At 40.5% G+C, this 20,611-nt stretch overlaps 1 non-coding gene and 1 pseudogene across 1 annotated transcript; both read left to right on the top strand.

The window, feature by feature from the left end:
• LOC125401220 (putative ATP-dependent RNA helicase DDX5) overlaps window positions 1–20,403 on the top strand; it is a 30,987-nt pseudogene extending 10,584 nt beyond the window's left edge.
• Window positions 17,860–17,971, top strand: LOC146893965 (U6 spliceosomal RNA). The gene has a single exon (XR_015002913.2). It is a non-coding gene; the product is annotated as a U6 spliceosomal RNA (small nuclear RNA).
• Window positions 20,404–20,611: the final 208 nt, after the last annotated feature.

The following is a 20,611-nucleotide window of genomic DNA, read 5'->3' as shown; positions in this document are numbered from 1 at the left end:
TATTACAAACAGACCATGAAAACTTGGGAGAGAGATAAGTGAAGAGGCGCAAACATCCCATCAAATTATTGTCAATAGTGGGGGTAGAGGCAGTGAGGGAGGACGAGATATCATTTCCATACGAGTCAACTAAACAGCCATTCAAAGGCGCCGTAGCATGGCAGAACTGAGCCCGGCGGTGTAGGTGCGCCCTCCTCTAGGAGCTGGGTATACCACCCTTCTTTCCTTTGGAAAGAAAATTAACTTTTTAATGTGAACTCTCTGGTAAAGGCATCTTTGAATTTGCTAGAAAATGGCTTTGAAAAGTAAAGAGAGCTGAGCAAACAGTCCCTGTGAGTCTCCCGCTAGACCTGGAATGTCGCTGAGGGAGTCCTGGGAGGGATGGGGAGAGGGAAGGACTAGGGAGAGACACAAAGGGAAGTGAGGAGGAGAGGGTGGGGAGAATGAGTTCTTTGGTGAGCGGACAGAGGTGGGGACTTCCCTCACACTTGCTGTACGATGTGGAACGTTTTGCTTCAAATGTTTAAGCTCCTTCGGGGTCCCTCATAGGTGGTTAGGAAACCAGGCTACAAGCCCTTTAAGCTGCCTGTGAGTTCTACAGCTCTCCTCTCTATTCTCAGGTCTGGTCCTAGGGTGCAGACCATATGAAAAACCCTCTAGAGTAATAAGACACCACTGGTGTCAAAGAATAAGATTGGGGGGGGGGGCTCTAGTCCTTGATGACCCTCTGAAGCCGTTGACTATTCCCTCGGCCTTCCTGCTTGTCAAGTGTGAGAGAACGGTTACTCTGTCACACAGATGACATGGCTGACCTCACATCTGGCAAGGTTGCTTTCCTGTGTTTCCCGTGTGGGGCTGGCTGGAGGTAAGGACCAGACCTGAGCAGCTCAGTACCAGGCTGGCAGGTTAACTGGGCAGACTTGCCACATGGGCTTGGTGCCTTATGCGCATAATGAGAGTGAGTGGACAGGACAGTGTTCCAAGATAAGGAGAGCCAGAAGTGTGACTGGGCAGGGCTAAGGGGACAGCGTCATGATCCACTGCCACAACAGGCAGAGAAGTCACGCCAGAGGGCAAGCAAAAAGGGACATAAAATTCCACTACTGACAAATGTCAGCATTTGGACTCCGGATTTCAGGTACTTCATCCTTAGTCACAAGTGACACCAAATTTGTCCCTAAAAGAACTACCCTTCCCATCCTTAGTACTTGAGGCTGTAGGTTAAGACGTCTGGCTGCCACTCCCAAATGTGATCTCCTCCAGGACCTGCTGGCAGCAGCCCCTCCCAATTGTCACTGAGAAGCCTTTTATTTTCCTCAAAAAAAAAAAATCTATGGGGAGGGTTAAAGAGAGTGTTATTAAAATATGAAAAGTAGTTCCTCAATTCCAGGAGAAAAATACTCATCTCAACTAGGATGAAAAGGGGAGCGAAAGAATACCAGAGGAAAAATGAGAGAGAAGCAGAATGTACGCTCCTACCTCTCCATCTCTACTGATTTCACCAGCCAAGACCCCAGCAGTTCTATACTATAGAGGGACATCCGTCAATGCTAATCAATACATGTGGTGTTAGTCATGGATGATAAATTTGAAAGGGATTATAACTGTACACAGTGATCAATAGAGACTTGCTGCAGGAGACAGAGAGGAAAAAACAACCTTAAAATGTTACACGGTTAATAAAGTAAGGGGGAGAGTCAGCCTTAAACAAAACTCCAAGAAAGCCGCAGAGCTCCTAGTTCCTTCCCATAGGTTGGTGCGAGAGGGGGCAACGTTCCTCCCCGATACCGTCTCAGAGGCAATCACTTCTAAAAGGGGGCATTATTAATTCACAGTACATTTTGTGATCCTTTTGGTTGGAAGGCACATTCTCCATTATCATTTGGTTGAAGATTTGTTCCTGGATCTGAGCTGGCATCACTCAAAGCCCCCAGAGTATAGCTTGCCCTTTCCCTACACCGCCCCCCTTTCCTCCCATCTCTTCTCCCCTCCACAGCTTTCACCACCTCAGGCACATGACTGAGCAGTGCACTCACAAGCGTGACATTCCTCTCTGCAAACAAATATATCCTGAATCCAAGCAAAGGGGAGGAAAAAAAAATGCAGGGAGCCTCTGCTGCTCACCCACAGATGAATGGGACTATCCGTCTTGTCACCAGGGGTCGGAGTGAAAGGTTACTTCGAGTCTATACCTTGGCTTCTCTGCTGACGTTAGCAGGCAACTTCCTTGAAAATAAAGCAAAATAAAGAGAAAAAAAAAGAAAGAAAAAGAAATCCGACCCTATCAGGCACTTAGCCGGTCCCTCCAGAACCCATCTGAGATCGTGTCTTCTCACCACCTTTGAAGCCACAGCTCCAGGCCTGACATAGACATTTTTTTTTCTGCTGACCTTTTGGTGTCCTTTCTGCCAGAGTGTGTAAACCATAAGCTGATATATGAAGGCAATTTTTAGTGGTGCCACTTGTATCTGAGTGATTGCACACACTTTACGTTTCTGGCCTGCCACCCTTCCACCTTTCGAAGATCTCTCTATTTTCTTTTAAGGGAACTGCAACAAAGGTGAAAGCAAGTTTAACTGCTTCAAGACTTTGATGGCCGGAGCACCTGTTCGGGGAACTCCTGACTGGCTGGTGCTCACTTGCAAAGCTGAGGTTCCTTTGCTGCTCTAAGGATCCTCATGGCAAGAGGGATGTGGAGAGAGGTCATGCTGACATTCTACCCATCCCCATATGCCCTTGCCCTCAGTTACAGCCAGGAAGGATAGGTAGCAAAGTCACAGCCTTACTCAAGACTCCAAGAACACGGCGTTATTTTCTCCATAAATTCGTAGAGCTGGGGCCCCGGAGACTTCTTTGGGCAGAGTTCAGAGATGTTTGGGTGAGACTAGACGGCTGGCAGGGCCATGTAGAGCATCCATGCTCTGCCACGCCATGATTGTCTCATCTCTCTCAGAAGCCAAGGCTGTCTTAGTGTGTGCAGCTGTCACTGCAGTCCTTCTGGGCTCTGGGATATTCTGGGACTCTGCAGGAACACTCTAAGGGGTATACCAAGAGACAGCATTCACTCTCATTCCAAGCTCGGAAGAAAAGCCCCTGAAGCATTCTTACACAGCGTGGCAGAAAACCATTCCTTCAGTTGCCAATGTCAAAGAATCATTAGATGGTTTAAAGTCCCAGGAGACCCATCAAGAATATCCTGGCTAACTCAAGTAAGACTCAAGGTCATCCCCAACTACCTAGTCACATTGTTCCAATGCGCCTCAGCAACCAATGAAGATGACTCGAGAGATTTTTACTAGACTCTTCATGAGTCATACCCAAGTCAAGTGTATCTTAGCCATATATGGGGAAACAAAAGAATTTACTAATATTCTAAGATGGACAAAATGATTTCAACACATTTGTTCAACTCGTTCCCTTTGATGATGTTATCATGCTTGGGTGATTAGGAAAGTAAGCCAATACAGTGAACCTCTAGCAACTGTCCAATCGGAAAACTTTCCTGTGTCCCAGATTGCCAGATTGTGAAGAACCAAGATAATGACAGGTTATTAGAGTGACACACACACCTTGCTGTAAGATTCTTGGAGAATGGTTCTCAAACTTCGGATAGAAATTTGGGAGGTGTTTTGTGAATAGAGAAGTCATCTATCATAGGTGTGACAAATAAGCAAAGAATGAGAAAGTAGAACTCGGCAATTGACCAGAGTAGGACAGGCGAAAACCAGTCCAGAAAAAAATGGACAGCTGACAACCGTCACATGCCAGACCTGGTGGGAATGCAGAGCAACTCTAGAGAGTTTATAGACAGCCCCTGCCCATCTTTTCATTGGGATCCCAGTTGGAGTCTCCAGTGAGGACAAAGTGACCAAACTCTATTTGTCCCTGGTCAAGAGTACAGAGCTAGCAGGGCCAAGGAAGTCCCCAGAGAAGGAGCCCCGGGAGCTAGGACTTCTCTCTGCTGTTCTTCATAACTAATATCTTTACTGACTGAGGAGTCTGAGCCCAGGGGTTAGTAATGACATGGACTGCAGCATTTTAATCTGCCAGCCCCGAGTACTCAAGGCCAGGGTAAGTAAGCACTCCAACCTAGACACCACTGCCTTCCCAAAGTGACGAAATTTTAGAGGCACTCTAGGGAGCAGCCTAGAGGACAGCCGCGATCACAGCTCTCAGGTGTGAACTTTGAGCACAATTACAGTGTGAGTAATCTTAGTTTTCTGGAGGCTGAGGCAGGAGACTGACAAGTTCGAGGACAGTCTCATTCTGTCTGGAAAAAAAAGAACAACAAAGAAATGAATAAAATCAAAGAGAGTAGAATAAAAGGGTTAAGTGTTAAGATGCTGCCACCAGTTCCACCAAACGCTGCTCTGGTTCTGTGTTCCACAAAGAGAGGGCAGTAGATTGCCTTGAGTTGTATGGTAATGGCAACACCAAGGGCAATTCGTAGTCTCCCGGCCAATGTGAGCAAATCAGTGCTCAAACCTCCTCCATTACAGAAACAGGATTTCTGGCAGAGTTACAGGAACATCATGACTGGAGAAGAAAAAAAAGTGGGTGGAAAGATACTTGCAGACATATTGGAACACAAGTTCTCCATGACAAACAGAAAACTCATGTGTCAGCTCTTCTCCCCAGGGTCAGTAGGACACCTGGCAAGAAGTAGATGCCTATCTTTAGAAGAAAGGGGTGTCAGAAATTAGCTGTACAGGAAAACTTGTACTTAGGTAGGTAGGGTGTGTCCCTTACACTTGGCCGGAGAGTGTCTCTCTATGATGTTCAACTGAAGAGCCCTGAACTAGACCCATGGCTGTCACACTAGCCTGTTCCTTTCAGAAGCCCCTTCACAATCATGAGGGGTTTATAATCCAACTCACCTCTTCTTCCCATGTCTTCCTGTCTTCAGACTACCAAGTCTTATTTCTCCTTCTTCATTTGTCAGATCTTATTCTCTTATAGAAGCAGTAGCTTTCCTCTGGAGAAAAAGAAAAGTTTCTCCTGGAAGAAGACCATTTGAAAATCATTAAAATAAGTAAGCTCCAAGGCAAGCTCACATCGCCATTCCAGATTTTTGCTGGCTGGTTAGTTAGTTGGCTGGTTGGCTGGTGGTATACCAAATAGAAGGGAGAGTGAGCTTCTCGAAGGATAATCTCCTCCACTGCACCTTCACATCCAGAGATGACAAAACCACACACCATCCCCCTTGTTTATACGATCTCCCAGCTACCAACTCCAACCCCTAGTGTAGTCACAGACTACTGGTTCTTGGCTACCCAGACCCGAGCCTCATTTGTTCCTGGCTGCCCAGACCCCCAGACGTGAAATAATCATACAGACTATATTAATCTGTGCATCACCATGAGGTTGTGGCATACCAGCAAGATTCCAATGTCTGTCTACTCCGGCAGCTACATGGTGTTTCTTTTACTCCACCTACTCTCCCTTCCTCTATCTGCTTGGAATTCCCACTTTGCCCTATTCTGCATTGCAAAAGGTCCAGTGCAGCCTCTTTATTAACCAATAGCATTCACAGCATATAGAGGGGAACCCCACATCACCACCTTCCTCCTATTTTCTGTCTAAATAGATCCTGTTGGTGAAATCTGCTCATTCATTTCCTGGCTGCCCAGACCCAAAATAATTACACAAAAACTATATCAATTAAAACACTGTTTGGTCAATCACTTAAACATATTGCTAACTAGTTCTTATAATCTTAAATTAACCCATTTCCATTATTTTATGTTTTACCACGAGGCTCATGGTTTACCCGCAAAGTTCTGATTGACGGCTCACATCTTTCTCCTGCTGCAGCTACATGGTGTTTCCCTGACTCTGCCTACTCTCGCTTCCTCTGTCCACTTGGAATTCTCACCTTGCCCTATTCTGTGCTGCAATAGGCCTGAAGCAACTTCTTTATTAACCAATGATATTCACAGCATTCAGAGGGGACTCCCACATCACCCCTGGCTTTACTCTACTTTCAGCAGAGCCTGGAGTGAGGCATAGGAAGGACACCGAGATAAACTAGATACTTCTGTCTCCACACTGTTCCTATCCATGGCCCCAACCTTTCCGGTGTTTAAGGTTTCACTCCCGGAGCAGCCAGGAGCTCAGAGAAACTCTTGATTGATGCTGTCAGCGAGATGAAGTGCTCTAGTGTCAGGAACTGTCTTTTCTTCATTAAGTTGGAAAACATGCCCAGGGGCTACTCTGTGATCTGCTCATCAATAAGCTGAAATCTACTGGTAAGCTCAAATTCATGCCAAGCCTTAGCAGAGAAAGGACAGGTACCTTGTCAGTTTCCTTCCCCAAACAAGAGTCCCCAGACATTGCTGCTGTCATTCACTGTATCCTGAAATCTGTGGGGTGAGGGGAAGGAAGGACATAGGAGCATTGGGATAAGACTCTTTTGGGTGGCACGACACCAGGAGCACAGGGTTTAGAGTGGAAGTAGGAGCCCAGTGAAGGGGACACTGAACTTCTGCCAACATTCACTCTCTCCAGGACCCTCAGGGAGCTACTCGGGAATGGCTATGCTTACAGAACTCCAAGTACATCACCAATGACTCCCCACACAGCCTCCAGGGACTTTAGAGGAAAAAGGACGATGGAGTTGGACTTACCAGGAATTCTAAATGTCCTTGCAGATGAGCTAATAGCCAAAACAGACATTGCTGCTAAGTTATCATTCAATAGAAGGAAGGAAAGAAGTACCAGAGAGCAGAGGCATGGAAAGTAAACAACTACACAAGAAACGTAAGCCCATTCACCTGCCTTAAAAAATAAAATTCAAGAATTTTACCCTGTGCCATAGGGAAAAGAGACCAAAAATATGTTTTTTCTTTCAAAGAGCAAACACCACAACTGCCATTAAGCAAACAGGCATTAGCTTGAGAGCTCTGACCTGCAGATTTCAACAATTAGCATTGAAAGTGATTGTTCACCAATCCACTTTTATTCCCTTAACATAGAATGGTGTAATGTCAATATTGGCAGACAGTTCTGAAAAATCCAGCAGTGAAGCAGTAATGTGATCTATGCTAGACACCTGGGCCACAGAACAAAGACAGGGGTTAGGAGGCCTTGTTCATGTTGGCTCATGGTGGCCTTTCAGTTTTCTTTGCTTTTTCCTTTCTCAGTTCCAGGCTGTGCTCTTTGACAAGTAATGTTACCTATCACTGAACTTGAGAAATGGCCTCTGCAGCCTCACCTGGTAGCTCACAGAGATGCTCCGAAGATGGTCTGAAGCAGGCTTCCCCTTCATATCTACTGTGCTTTTGCATGAGCAACTTGGACTAGTACCTGTGCAAGAAACTCTGCTTTGTTTGGGGAGCATCCTTTTATCCCTCTCATTGTGATGGTCAAGAGTCATTAAGAGGGCATCTTCGTTCATTCTTCAGCTAGCACTCACTGGTGACCCATGGTGACCCATGGGCTCTGCACCTGCTATAGAGTCAGGCACTGGCAGCAGACACTTTTAATCCCATCACTAGAGAGGAATATAAGGTGGGATGAGATAACTGATTCCATTTCAGTCTGAAGATTTCATAAAGGTAAGAGCTCTCTGATAACTTGGCTGCTTTGCTTTTCTGATCTTCAGGTTGAACCCCAATATCTGTCTCTGGGTTTTTATTATTCATGTCTATGTTTGGCGCCAAATATTTGGGGTAAAAATTTACACACAAAAAATCCATTTGTCTTTGAATTTTTAGCCACCAGCACAAGCCAGAGCTGCATGTAGAGCTCCTACCAGAGCTGCATGTGGCGGTCCTGCCAGAGTTGCATGTAGACCTCCCACCAGAGCTGCATGCAGACCTCCCACCAGAGCTGCACGTAGAGCTCCCACCAGAGCTGCATGTAGAGATACCACCAGAGTTGCATGTAGGGCTCCCACCAGAACTGCATGCAGAGCTCCCAACAGAGCTGCATGTAGAGCTCCCACCAGAGCTGCACATAGAGCTCCCACCATAGCTACATGTGGTGCTCCCACCATAGCTACATGTGGTGCTCCCACCAGAGCTGATGTTGTCCTCTTACTGGAGATACATGAGGCTGCAACCTCACCTGGCTAGACTTTCATTTCCTAAGTCTCTGAGTGACTTTGGGATTTTCCTTTTGTAGCCTCTCTGAAACATTTTCTAACTGCCACCCAAACTCCAGAAGCACCTGGGTCCCAAATGCCACAGGACTCACTTTCCCTAGACTGACTGGTTTTGCCTTCAGGCAGCACCCACCACCACACATGCATTCTTCAGACAGCTCTCTCTCTCTCTCTCTCTCTCTCTCTCTCTCTCTCTCTCTCTCTTTATCATTCTCTCGTGCTCCCCACTGTGGGTGGCAGGCTTCTCCTGAACCACCCACTTCTTGGGCTGCTGCCAAACTAGGTAGCTGCCTTGAAATCCAGTCAGGCTTTTACTGTTCTACACAGTCACATTAAGCCTCACATCTTCATCAACACTGTCTGTAGATTTGGCAAGACAATTGAGAATTCTTAAAGGGAGGAATTAGTTAACGGATAATTTTTCCGACATTAAAAAAACTGGGAAAAACCATTACAATGGAGGGATTTGAGTCTCTGTATGATAATATGCTAGATAGTTTGAAAATGGAACAATTAAATGAAAGGATATCTAATTTAGATGGGGTTTATGTAACATCAATTGTAAACATTATCAGCTTCATCATTTTTGTCTTATCACTAAAAAAGTTGGTTAATCTGGGTACTAAGATACAGGCCTTAGAAAAACCTAATAAAACAGATCACAGAGATATTCAAATCCAGAGAGAGGAATTTAATAGAGAACCAATTTCAATGATTTATTATAAGAGTAGAGAGGAACAGTCTACAGTTTTCAGTCAACCAACCTTAATATATCCAGTAACATGACAGGAATTGCCAAATGGGAGAGGCTGTGTTACAGCTAAGTGGATTCCTGTGCCAATGTTAGATTTAAGGAGATTCGAGGAAGCAATAATCTCATATGACATGTATTCACCATTTGTGAAATAATGTTAAACTTGAGATCAATTTGTAATAGAATTATACCTAATGACTAGATAGAATTGGTTAAAAGTGTTTTAGAGCCTGGTACACAATTACAATGGAGTACCTAGTTCAGAGAAGAGGTTAAGATTATTTGAACAGTGGAGTAAAGCTTGAGGTAGGGAAATCTTCCCAGATTAAATTCTTGGAGAAGGAGATTAGGCTACTATAGAAAAGCAAGATATATATGATGGCCACACCCTGGATTTATGCTGTGCAGCAGCTTTGAATGCTTGGAACAGAATTGGAGAAATAGGAAAGAAAATTGAGTTATTTACTAAAAAGATACAAGGCTCAATGGAAGCCTTTATGGATTTCTTTAAAAGATCGAATTCAGCAGTAAAAAGAATGATACTAAATTTAGAAGCTAGACAAATAATAATTTAATCCCTGTTTTTAAAAAAAATGTCAATTATCTATGCAAAAGATAATTAGACCATTAAAGACAAGGTCAGCACCTTCAGAAGAATAGATCTTGAGATTCAGTTAATAGTGAATCTCATGAACATGATGATACATAGATAGAAGAGGTGATTTCCAAAGGTTTGAAGAATAACCAAAATCTCAAATTTATAATTGTGGTAAACAAGATGATTTTAAAAGGGATTGCAGACAGGGCATTCCTAGAAACAATGTTTTTTCTAAGAGTTATCCATTTAGAACATCCCTTCCTTCTGAACCATGGAAAAGGTGTGGCAAAGACAAATATTGGACTAACAAATATATCAATGAAAAATATTCAAGGTAATCATTTGTCATTGGGAAACTCCATGAGGGATTCCTGGAAGGCCCCTATGCCAAATTCAGTTCAGTCGCTTCCTGCCATCATAGAGGAAACTCTTTCCTAAAGCAATTAAAGAACCTAAGGCCTATTGTTAAAAAAATACATCTCTGAATAATAAAACAGCTATAGAAGAGAGAACAAAAAATTCAGAAAAAACTATAAAGCAAATATTTCTGTAAATGAGCAAAGACCAAAATTAAAAATATGAATAAGTTACACTGTCATTTCAGGTCTAGTAGACATAGGTGTGACTGTAACAATAATTTCATCAGAATCTTGGCATCCAAATTGGCCTCTTCAGGATGTAAATGTTACATATTTAGGAATTGGAACTTTATCTTAGGTAAAGCAGAGCACAAGATAGGTTGGATGTATAAGACCAGAAGGATATAGGGGAATATTGAAACCATATGTGATTTCAGCATTGAATTTGTGGGAACATGATTTGTCACAGCAATGGAATACTCAGATTAACATTCTCCAATCTTAGAAACAAATCATAAAAATTAACATATGTGTCTGGGGAAAATATTACAAGATATTATAAAGAACAGTCACTGACCATTCAGGTTGTACAGAACCGGTCACAACAGTTGCTGATACTTCAAAGACACCAGCAGCCCTACTTCTAACATGGTTGATAGACAAACCTGTATGAGTAAGCAATGGCCTTTAACAACAGAGAAACTGTAGAAACAGTCAGTACAGGAGCAACTAGATATTCAACATATTAAACAATCAACCAGTCATTAGAATTTTCCTGTATTTGTTGTTAAAAAAGACATCTATAAAATGGAGAATGGTAACACATGTAAGAGCTGGTTAGTAAGGTGATTCAGCCAATGGAACTTCTACAGTCTGGGATTCCTTTGCCTTCTTTATTACCTAAAGGATGGTCACTTATAGTTATTGATTTAAAGGTTGTTTCTTCACTATATCTTTACAAGAAAAGGACAGAGAAAACTTTGCCTTCACAGTGCCTACTTATAATAGTTCTCAGTCTGCTAAGAGATATCAATGGAAAGTTCTCCCACAGAGAATGTTAAATAGCCTCACTCTGTACCAATATTTTATAAGTCAGCCATTGCAAATGATACATAAGCAGTTTCCTGAATCTATATTTTACCATTACATGGGTGACATTTTGCTATCTGCTTCAAAAGTAGATGCTTTAGAAAAAAATGTTTGAAGAATTAAAGAAAATTTTGTCTTGTTGGAAATTACAATCTGCTCCTGAAAAAAGATTTCAAAGAGAAGTTTTTTTTAATTATTTAGGTTATAAATTTAGTTTTCAAAAAATTAGACCCCAAAAGGTGTAAATTATGAGAGATCGATTGCAGGCTCATAATGACTTCCAAAGTTTAATATGAGACAGTTTCCATCTATGGCACACTATTAAGATAGATAATGATGACCGCACTAATTTAAACAAATCCTTAGATGGTGACGAGGATTTAGATAATCTCAGGTAATTATCATCTGAAGCCGAAAGAGAATTGGCTGTGATTGAAAACAAATTACAGAAGGCACATGTGGATTGTGTGGATCCAAATCTTAACTGTATCCTGATTATATTACCCTTTAAGCATTCCCCTAAAGTAATTTTAATGCAGAGGGAAGATATTATCTTATTATGGATATTTTGCCTCATAAAGTAAAAAATAAAAAAAATATGTGGGAAAGGTCTCTGAGTTAATTCTGAAAGGAAAATTGATATTTAGTCAATTAGCAAAAATAAATCCAGCAGAAATTATAGTATCTTTTAATAATGATGAAATTGACAAAATATAGGCAGAAAGTGAATCCTAGCAAAGAGCTTGTAGTAATTTTTTTGGGAGAGATTAACTACAACTATCTGAAAAGCAAGAAAATTCAACCTATAAAGAGAACAAACTGGATACTTCCTTGCATTGTATAGGCCATACCAATAACTGGAGCCCCTACATTTTATAGTGATGTAAATAAATCAGGAAAGTCAGGTTACAAATCAGAAAATTTAAGTAAAGTGGATCAAAGCTCTTATAATTCTTTCCAAAAGTTAGAATTATATGATATTCTTATGGTATTAAGGGATTTTAAAGAACCTCTCAACATACTTACCAATTTGCAGTATGCAGAAACAGTTGTTTTAAATATTGAAACCTCCGAATTTATACTAGATGATATACAATTGACTTCATTATTCAATTACAAGATACAATCAGGAGTAAAGATTATCCCATATACATAACACATCCAATTCCATACTGGTTTGAGAGGTCCTCAAGCACAGGTCATACAGAAATCAATCAATTATTGATTGGAAATATTCGGAAAGCTTTAGAATTTCATAAAAAGTCATATCAATGGCAAAGATTTAAAAAAGACTTTCCCATCATGTGACAACAAGCCAAGGAAATCATAAGAAAATGTCCACCACACTATTGATACCTATTCAGCTATTCAATGGGCAACTTCTTTGAGTTTGGAAAAGGCTGACTCTATAATCACACATTTGCTAAATGTTATGACCATCATGGGTATGCTTGTACAAATAAAGAAAGACAATGCTCCAACATATATCTCTAAGAAAATGACAGCTTTTTGCTTATTATAATATAAAGCATATTACAGGTATACCACACAATCCTACAGGCCAGGCAGTTATAGAAAGATCAAATTTAAATCTAAAGGATATGTTAAATAAACAGAAACAGATGAAAAGACATCCAGGAATTGATTGCACAATGCTTTATTAACTTTGAATTTTCTAAATGCTAATGAGAAAGGAACAACATCTGTGAGAGACATTGGAGAGCAAAAAAAAAAAACTATGGAATTAAATCAAACAATATACTTTAAAGATGTACTGACCTCAGAATGGAAACCAGGACATGTGTCATGTTGGGGAAGAGGTTTTGCTTTAGTTCCCATAGGAGAAGAAAAGCTATGGATACCATCAAAACTAAGAAAGATTAAATTTGAGTAAGAGACACCTTTTAAATTAGAAGAGATGATAGTTCATCAAACACATTGCCATTTAATCTAAGCTAACTTATAAAACTAACAAATGTTTTTCATTTGATTAGATATAACTTGCCAAAAGAGAATATCCCCCAAAATTAGGGTTGGGGATGGGTTTTGTTCTTTTTTTTTAAGAGAATAAAGGTATACAGTTAAGGAATTCCCAAAGTCCACTGGACAAAAGAGACATCAGAAGAAAAAGGACAAATCATTAAGAAAAAAAATGTCTCAAGAAAAAGAGTAATTTGGCCTATTGTCATATCACATTTCCAACAAGATAAAATTTCATAGATCGTCCCAAATGTTTGTTTCTGCTATTGTCTAAAGATTTATAATGCAAATGGTCTTTTTGTAGTCCCAGTTCAATTAAAGATTAAAGATGACTTTGGAGTTGGAGTGTTGCTCTCTCCTTGACTAAACCCAAGCATGCTTATTAAAGTAAAATTCAAAATCTCTATCTCATGTCAGAAGAGTCACCTGATATGGGACAGAAGAAAAACAAAAATTTAAGAACTATTTTGTTATCATTAATCTCATAATCCTTTGGTTTTATGTGAACCCTTTTACATCTTTTCCTAATGTATAAGATTTATACATTATATATATAACTTTTTGTAATGATATTAATGGTCATATAGAGTAATAACTGATTCTAGACAAATATTTCATCTACCTTCCTGTGCATGATTTCAGGTTTGAGTCTCTATCAGCTTTCTGCAGTGAACCACAAGCTTGCCCAACAACAACCTTTAAAGTCTCTGAAAGGAGGATAGGGCCCCACAATGATGATTCTTCCAGGACTATGATAACACTACTGAGCTGAAAAATATCACCTAAAATTCAGCTTTAACTACAAACTGCAAAACAATTTTGTACTGGTTAGCTCAGAAGATTCAGCCTAATAGATTACTCGAGCCAGGACTTGAGACTTTCCCATTACAAAGAGACTGGACAAGAAATGATATAGCTACCTCTCCCAGAATTTGACAATTGACCAAAATTTTTCCTTTTCAGATCCCCTAAAGATGCCATCATCCTCAAACAGTAGAAAATAGACCTAAGAATACAATGCACATAATCCAGAAGGAAGAGTGGGTGGTTTTTGGTTATTCCGTGGGTTATGGATATTTGTCATTGTTCAGGAGTATTGGTTCCCAGTTGTTATTGGTTATGGCCAGGAAGAAAGTTGGACAAAGGGTATTAGATTCAGAGTTCTTGGCTTGAAATGAAAAAGGGAGCTATAGATATGATAATATAACAGCATAGATTATTGAATATACTCTGAAAAGAAAAAGGGAGGATATAGATATGATAAGATAAAAGGTAAATTATTGAATCTACCTTAAGAAAGCAACTACTAGCCTTATAGTTTTACATTGTATTGAATTTTTGTATATCGCATACAAATTTTGTATATTGGTACAAATTTGAGTTTAATTTTGGTAGAACATACAGTACATACATCTCTACTCTTGTTCAAAGTATTGTTAATGAGTATATACAATTCATTAAACAATGTGATGCAAATTTCTAGTCTTTAAAAATTATTGACAATTGTTTAAGATAATAAGGTAATATAGGTTAGTAATTAATCACCTATTATAATCAAACTTGTAGTCACATTAGGTATGTTTTTAAGGTCAAACAAAGATATACTGTAGATAGAAAGTTCATCTTCAAACACTTCAGAGATCTACAGAATATGTCATTTAAGATGTTCTAATAATGTAGGTTCTCTTTTATGACAATGAGGCTTGTCTGCTCCTGGTAGCACTAATCTACTTCAAAGAAGATAATGGGCATTAAAGAAACTCCACATAAAGTTTATTTTCTTTGAGGCAAAGTAAACCACTGGGCAAGAAAATGTTCTTGCCTTGACTGCTGACAGTATGCTGTCCTAATTGGACAAGCAGGACATAAAAGAACGTGATTGCCAAACATTGTCAAGACAAGGAGGGACAGTCCTTTAGAATATCCTGCTTCACAGGAAAGTCTGTCAGATATGTTAGATCTGTATGCCAAATATGGGTGCCCAACTGTTATAGAGAAACTTTGGGTGACTGTCCAGGCAGCCAGCTGTTTCTGTCATTTCTCACATTTCTTGGAAATCATTTGCTTGAACATCCCGTTTACTCAGTTACTATTATTTTCTGATTGGGTTTCTGAGAGAGTTGAAAATTAGATAGTTATAGTTTTCCTTGTTTACCAGATGCAGAAGGCAATTTATGATAGAAGGTAAATATAATGGAAAGTAGTAGGTACAAGATTTTGAATTCACCAAGATAGGATAGATATGGAATATTTTCGCTGAATTTGCCAAATATAAATGGACTAGACATTCTGATATACTTATTGCCTGTATATATTATATATAGTTATTGTACTTATTGTATATAGTTTTTCTTATATCAGTTATAACTTTATATTCCTCTCTAGTATATTTTAATAAGTAAAGCTTGCCTGAAGACCAGAATGTAAAACAGCCACACTAAGAAGATATACAGGCCAGGCAGTGGTGGCACACACCTTTAATCCCAGCAGCCACACTAGTTAGTCATAGAGGCCAGGTGGTGGTGGTGCACGCCTTTAATCCCAGCACTAGAGAGGAATACAAAGTGGGATGAGACAGAAACTCATTTTCTTTCAGTCTGAAGATTTCATAGAGGTAAGAGCTCTCTTGGCTTGGCTGCTTTGCTTTTCTGATCTTCAGATTGAACCCCAATATCTGTCTCTGGGTTTTTATTATTCATGCTGCAGTTTCTCTTTATCTTCATTTTTGCTTTGGGACTTTTTACCTTTTTTCATTCTGCAGGTCCTACTCCTTGCTTTCTCTGTTTCTAGTTGGCTGGCAACTGACTGGCTGGCTGGCCCCATGTACATCCCTTTCTTTTTCTGTACTTCTCTCTCTCTCTTCTCTTAAGCTTGCATTCCTCTTACTACTTATTCTTTCTGTCTGACAGTCCCTCTCTATCTTTTTACTGCCTAGCTACTGGCCATTCAAATTTTTATTAGACCAACCAGACACCTTAGGCAGGCAAAGCAATACATCTTTACATCATCAAGCAATTGCAACATAACAAATGCAATACATCTTTGCCTAGTTAAAGTAATATTCCACAACAACAGCTCTGATTCCAGACACCATACCCCACCACTATGGCAGACAGCAGAATATGGCTGAGGCAAAAAATGAAAAATAGGAAAAATGGTGAGTACTGGGCAGGGACCCCAGAATGCAGACTAAGCATTATTCAAAAGCTGTGGTAGACTTAGGTGGGAATAACAGATAATTAGGTTAGTAAAGATGACTCCTTAGCTATGGCAAAGAATTATGACAGGTAAAAGAATAAGAAAAAACAGACATCTTTTAACATTAAATCCAAAGGAAGAATTCCTGTTTTTTTTAAGTAAACTCCAACACACACACACACACACACACACACACACGCACGCACGCACGCACACAAATAAATAAATAAATGTAAAAAATAAAAACATTTTTAAATTATACAAAATGCTGCAAATTTTGATTCTAGACAAGATGCAATGAGAGGAATAGGATTTACTCCTCTGAAAACAACTAAAAACCAAACAACATATATGAAGCTAAAAATGTTTGTTGAGCAGTTGTTAACTGGCAACAAAGGCCAGAGTTCCCTGGTAATGTGGGAGGTGATGTCTGCTGTGAATATATTTTATTGTCATTGGTTAATAAAGAATCTGCTTTTGGCCAATGGCTTAACAGAATAAAGTCAGACTGAAAGAGATATATAGAGAGAGTATAGCAGGAAGAAGCCATATAGCTGCTGCCAGGGACAGATGACTCCTTTAGAGCCCGCCAAAATTTTGTCAGTAGGCCACGGCCTCATGGTGATACACAGATTAGTGGAGACGGGTTAATTTAAGATATAAGAGCTAGCTAGTAATATGCTTAAGTAATTGGCCAAGCAGTGATTTAATTAATATAGTTTCTGAGTGATCATTTCTGGTCTGGTCTGGGAAATAAATGAACAGCCTCCAAATACACCCTGGGAAACAAAAACCTGATCCTTGTGGCACTTCATGTTCATTTTCATTAATGTGACAAAGTATCTGAAAATACTTAAACGAGGAAAAGTTCTAAAGTCTGTTTGTGATTGTAGGTTTTAATTCAAGGTCTCCTGGCCCAGTGGATTTGGGCCCATGGGGAGGCCCACTGTGGTAGCAGGCAGTATGGTGATCATGTTACAGCACCTGAGATAGGCAAAAGAGGGGAAGGAATGCGGATCCCAATATTTGCTTAAAGTGCACCTTCTTCCCAAGACCTTCTACGAAGCTCTACTTGCCATTGCCACCACAGAGGGGAAACTAAGCCTTTGACACATGAAGCTTTGAGCATGATTCAGATTCAAATTCACAGTATTTCCCTCAATTTATCACTTGCAGAAGGATCCAGATCACTGTGCAAGGAAAGGGACCCATATTGAGCACAGTGTTCTTCCAGATTAAATATGTGAAGCTGGTTTTCTTGACAATAGTGAAGGCATCCAGAGAAGATACCGGAGGAGGAGAGACTGCAGAGACACAGAACCCTGTGGAGGGCTGAGGAAGGTCGAAGTCAGGCTGAGCACTGTGAGTTGAGGGGAGTAGGGAAGTAAGCAAGGCCAGTGTGGAAAACAGAGAGAAGAAATAGGGCCACTCTGCCAGCCAGGACAAGAATGGTGACTGTACAAGGTAAGGTTCTGCTGGAACATTAAACTGTTCGGATCTGGCCTGAAAAAGCAGATCCATGATCTTCCAAATAATTTTACAATGTCTCAGAAGAAAGTTCAAAATATCTATACAAACACTAAACTAGGTAACACCTAACAAGATTACATTCATAATCTCTGTTATCTGATAAAACTGAGACCTCCAAAGAAGTAAAAAAAAGTTTTTATACTTAAAAGAAAAATCAAGAAATTCAAACTGGTCTATGGTAGAACTAGCAGACAAGAATATTGAAAGGAATTAGAAAGATATTTGTTGCATTCAAGAAGGCACAAGATTGTTCACTTACTTCAGGAGCAACGCATATATTAAAATTAAAATGTTATAAAAGATTTGCACGATTCCTGCTTAAAGTTGACACAAAAACTTGTGAAGCATTACATATTTTTAGAGATGTGTGGAAATCTAAGTTGCAACACCTGAAAGACTGATTGACATTTTATTATTTTTTTCAAAGTTTATTAAATTATGAAAGTTTCCATTTCTGCCCCTCCTCCCAACACCGTCCCACTCCCCCCTCCCCCTCCTCCTCCCTCTCCATCCCTAAGAGCAGTCAGGGCTTCCAGCCCTGTGGGAAGTTCAAGTTCCTCCCCCCTCCCTCCAGGTCCAGGAAGGTGAGTATCCAAACAGACTGGATCCCAAAAATCCAGTATATGCAGAGGAAACAAGTCCCAGTGTCATTGTCAATGGCTTTTCAGAAAGGCTCCGGGCCAGCTACATTCAGAGAATCCGGCCACATTCAGAAAATCTGGTTGGATCACATGCTCGTTCAGTCCCAGTCCAACTGGCCTTGGTGAACTCTCATTAGATCAGTCCCCTTGTATCAGTGGGTGATCGCACCCCTTGCGGTCCTGAATTTTTTTTCATGTTCTTCCTCCTTCTGCTCCTCATTTGGACCATGGGGGGCTCAGTCCGGTGCTCCAATGTGGGTTTCCGTCTGTATCGCCATCCATCGTCGGATGAAGGATCTATGGTGATAAGCAAAATCTTCATCAGTATGGTTATAGGCCAAGGCCGGTTTAGGCACCCTCTCCTCTGTCCAGAGAACAATCTGGGGATCTCTCCTTGGACCTGGGATCCCATTTATAATCAAGTCTCTTGTCAACCCTAAAATGACTCCCTTAGTTGAGATATATTCTTCCCTGATCCCATATCCATCCTTCCTCCCTCCCCCCATCTCAGTCCCCCGAGTTTTCCCCATTCCTCCCCTACTCCCTTCTCTCTAACCCTCTCCCTTTCCAACAACCCTCCCACGCCCCCCCCATGCACCCGAGGTTACCTGGGACTCTTGTCTATTTCCAATCTCCAGGAGGATAAGTACATGATTTTCTTCAGGTTCACCTTCTTATTTAGCTTCTCTAGGATCTCGAATAATAGGCTCAAAGACCTTTAATTATGGTTAGAATCCACTTATGAGTGAATACATGCCATATTCCTCTTTTTGGGTCTGGCTTACCTCACTCAGTAAAGCGTTTTCTATGTCCATCCATTTGCATGCAAAATTCAAGATGTCATTGTTTTTTACCGCTGAGTAAAACTCCAATGTGTATATGTTCCACACCTTCTTTAACCATTCTTCTATTGAGGGGCACCTAGGCTGTTTCCAGGTTCTGGCTATTACAAATAGTGCTGCTATGAACATAGTTGAACAAATGCTTTTGTAGTAAGCTAGGGAATCTCTAGGGTATATTCCCAAGAGTGGAATTGCTGGATCTTGAGGGAGGTTGACTCCCAGTTTCCTGAGAAACCGCCACACTGATTTCCACAGTGGCTGCACAAGTTTGCATTCCCACCAACAATGGATGAGAGTTCCCCTCTCTCCACATCCTCTCCAGCATAGGCTATCATTGGTGTTTTTGACTTTATTTTAGACTGTGGGGAAATCAATTTGAAAAGAACAGCCTACCTTGTCCTTAGTAAAGCATATAGAACTCTTGACATGGGCTTTGAACCCAAAATAAGGAGTATTGTGAATCAATAAAATCTTATAGGCAAACCGTGACAAAGATGGTAGACATATGTCATGATGTAGAAAAGAGTGAACTTATTCATCTAATGAAAGAGATCATGCATGAGGAGAATAAAACAATTGTTTTTTGTTGAAACTAGAAGAAAATGTGATGAATTTACTAGAAAAATGAGAGTAGATGGGTGACATGCCCTGTCACCCATGGTGACAGGAGTCAACAGGAGTATGACCGGGTTCTAAATTAAGTCAAGCATGAATAAGTTATTCTGGTCACTATTGATGGGGTCTCCAGAGGGATAGATGTGGAAGATATGAAATTTGTCATCGATCATGACTTTCGTAACCTCTCAGAGGATTATTTTCATCGAATTGGAAGAACTGCTCGTAGCACCAAAACAGACACAGAATACCCTTTCTTTACACCTAATAATATAAAGCAAGTGAGTGACCTTATCTCTGTGCTTGGGGAAGTTAATCAAGCAATTAATCCCTAGCTGCTTCAGTTGGGCGAAGACAGAGGCTCAGGTATTCCAGGGATAGAAGAGGCACCAGGATGATCATCATGACAGATACTCTGAGGGCAAAATAGTGAATTTAATACCTTTAGAGACAGGGAAATTATGACAGAAGCTACTCCAGTCTGCTTAAGGGAGATTTGGGGGCTAATGCTCAATGGTGTTTACAGTGCTGCAAATTACACCAATGGGAGTTTTGGATGTGATTTTGTATGTGCTGGTATACAGACCAGTTTTAGGACAGAGAAATCCATCAGAGATTTATCAGAACAGTTATAATAACACTCAGTAATATGCAAGTAACATTACAAATATGCAAAATCATATGCACCAATAGACAAATGCAGATTCTGCTTCTGCAGCTACTATGCCTGTGACCAGCTATCCAAAGCCAATAATGTATTCTCAATAAGATTTTAGAAGAAAGCATATGCACATACCTGTTTCTCATAGTTGTTCTTTATGTTATGTCATCAGAGAAGATAGTTATTTAAGAAAGGTGGGAAATGAGGAAAAGATGGCAGGGCGGCAGTAATTATGGTGCA

The sequence above is a fragment of the Myodes glareolus genome, chromosome 8, assembly GCF_982192425.1.
Source record: "Myodes glareolus chromosome 8, mMyoGla1.1, whole genome shotgun sequence".
Lineage (NCBI taxonomy): Eukaryota > Metazoa > Chordata > Mammalia > Rodentia > Cricetidae > Myodes > Myodes glareolus.
This window is presented reverse-complemented; position numbering and strand designations above follow the sequence as displayed.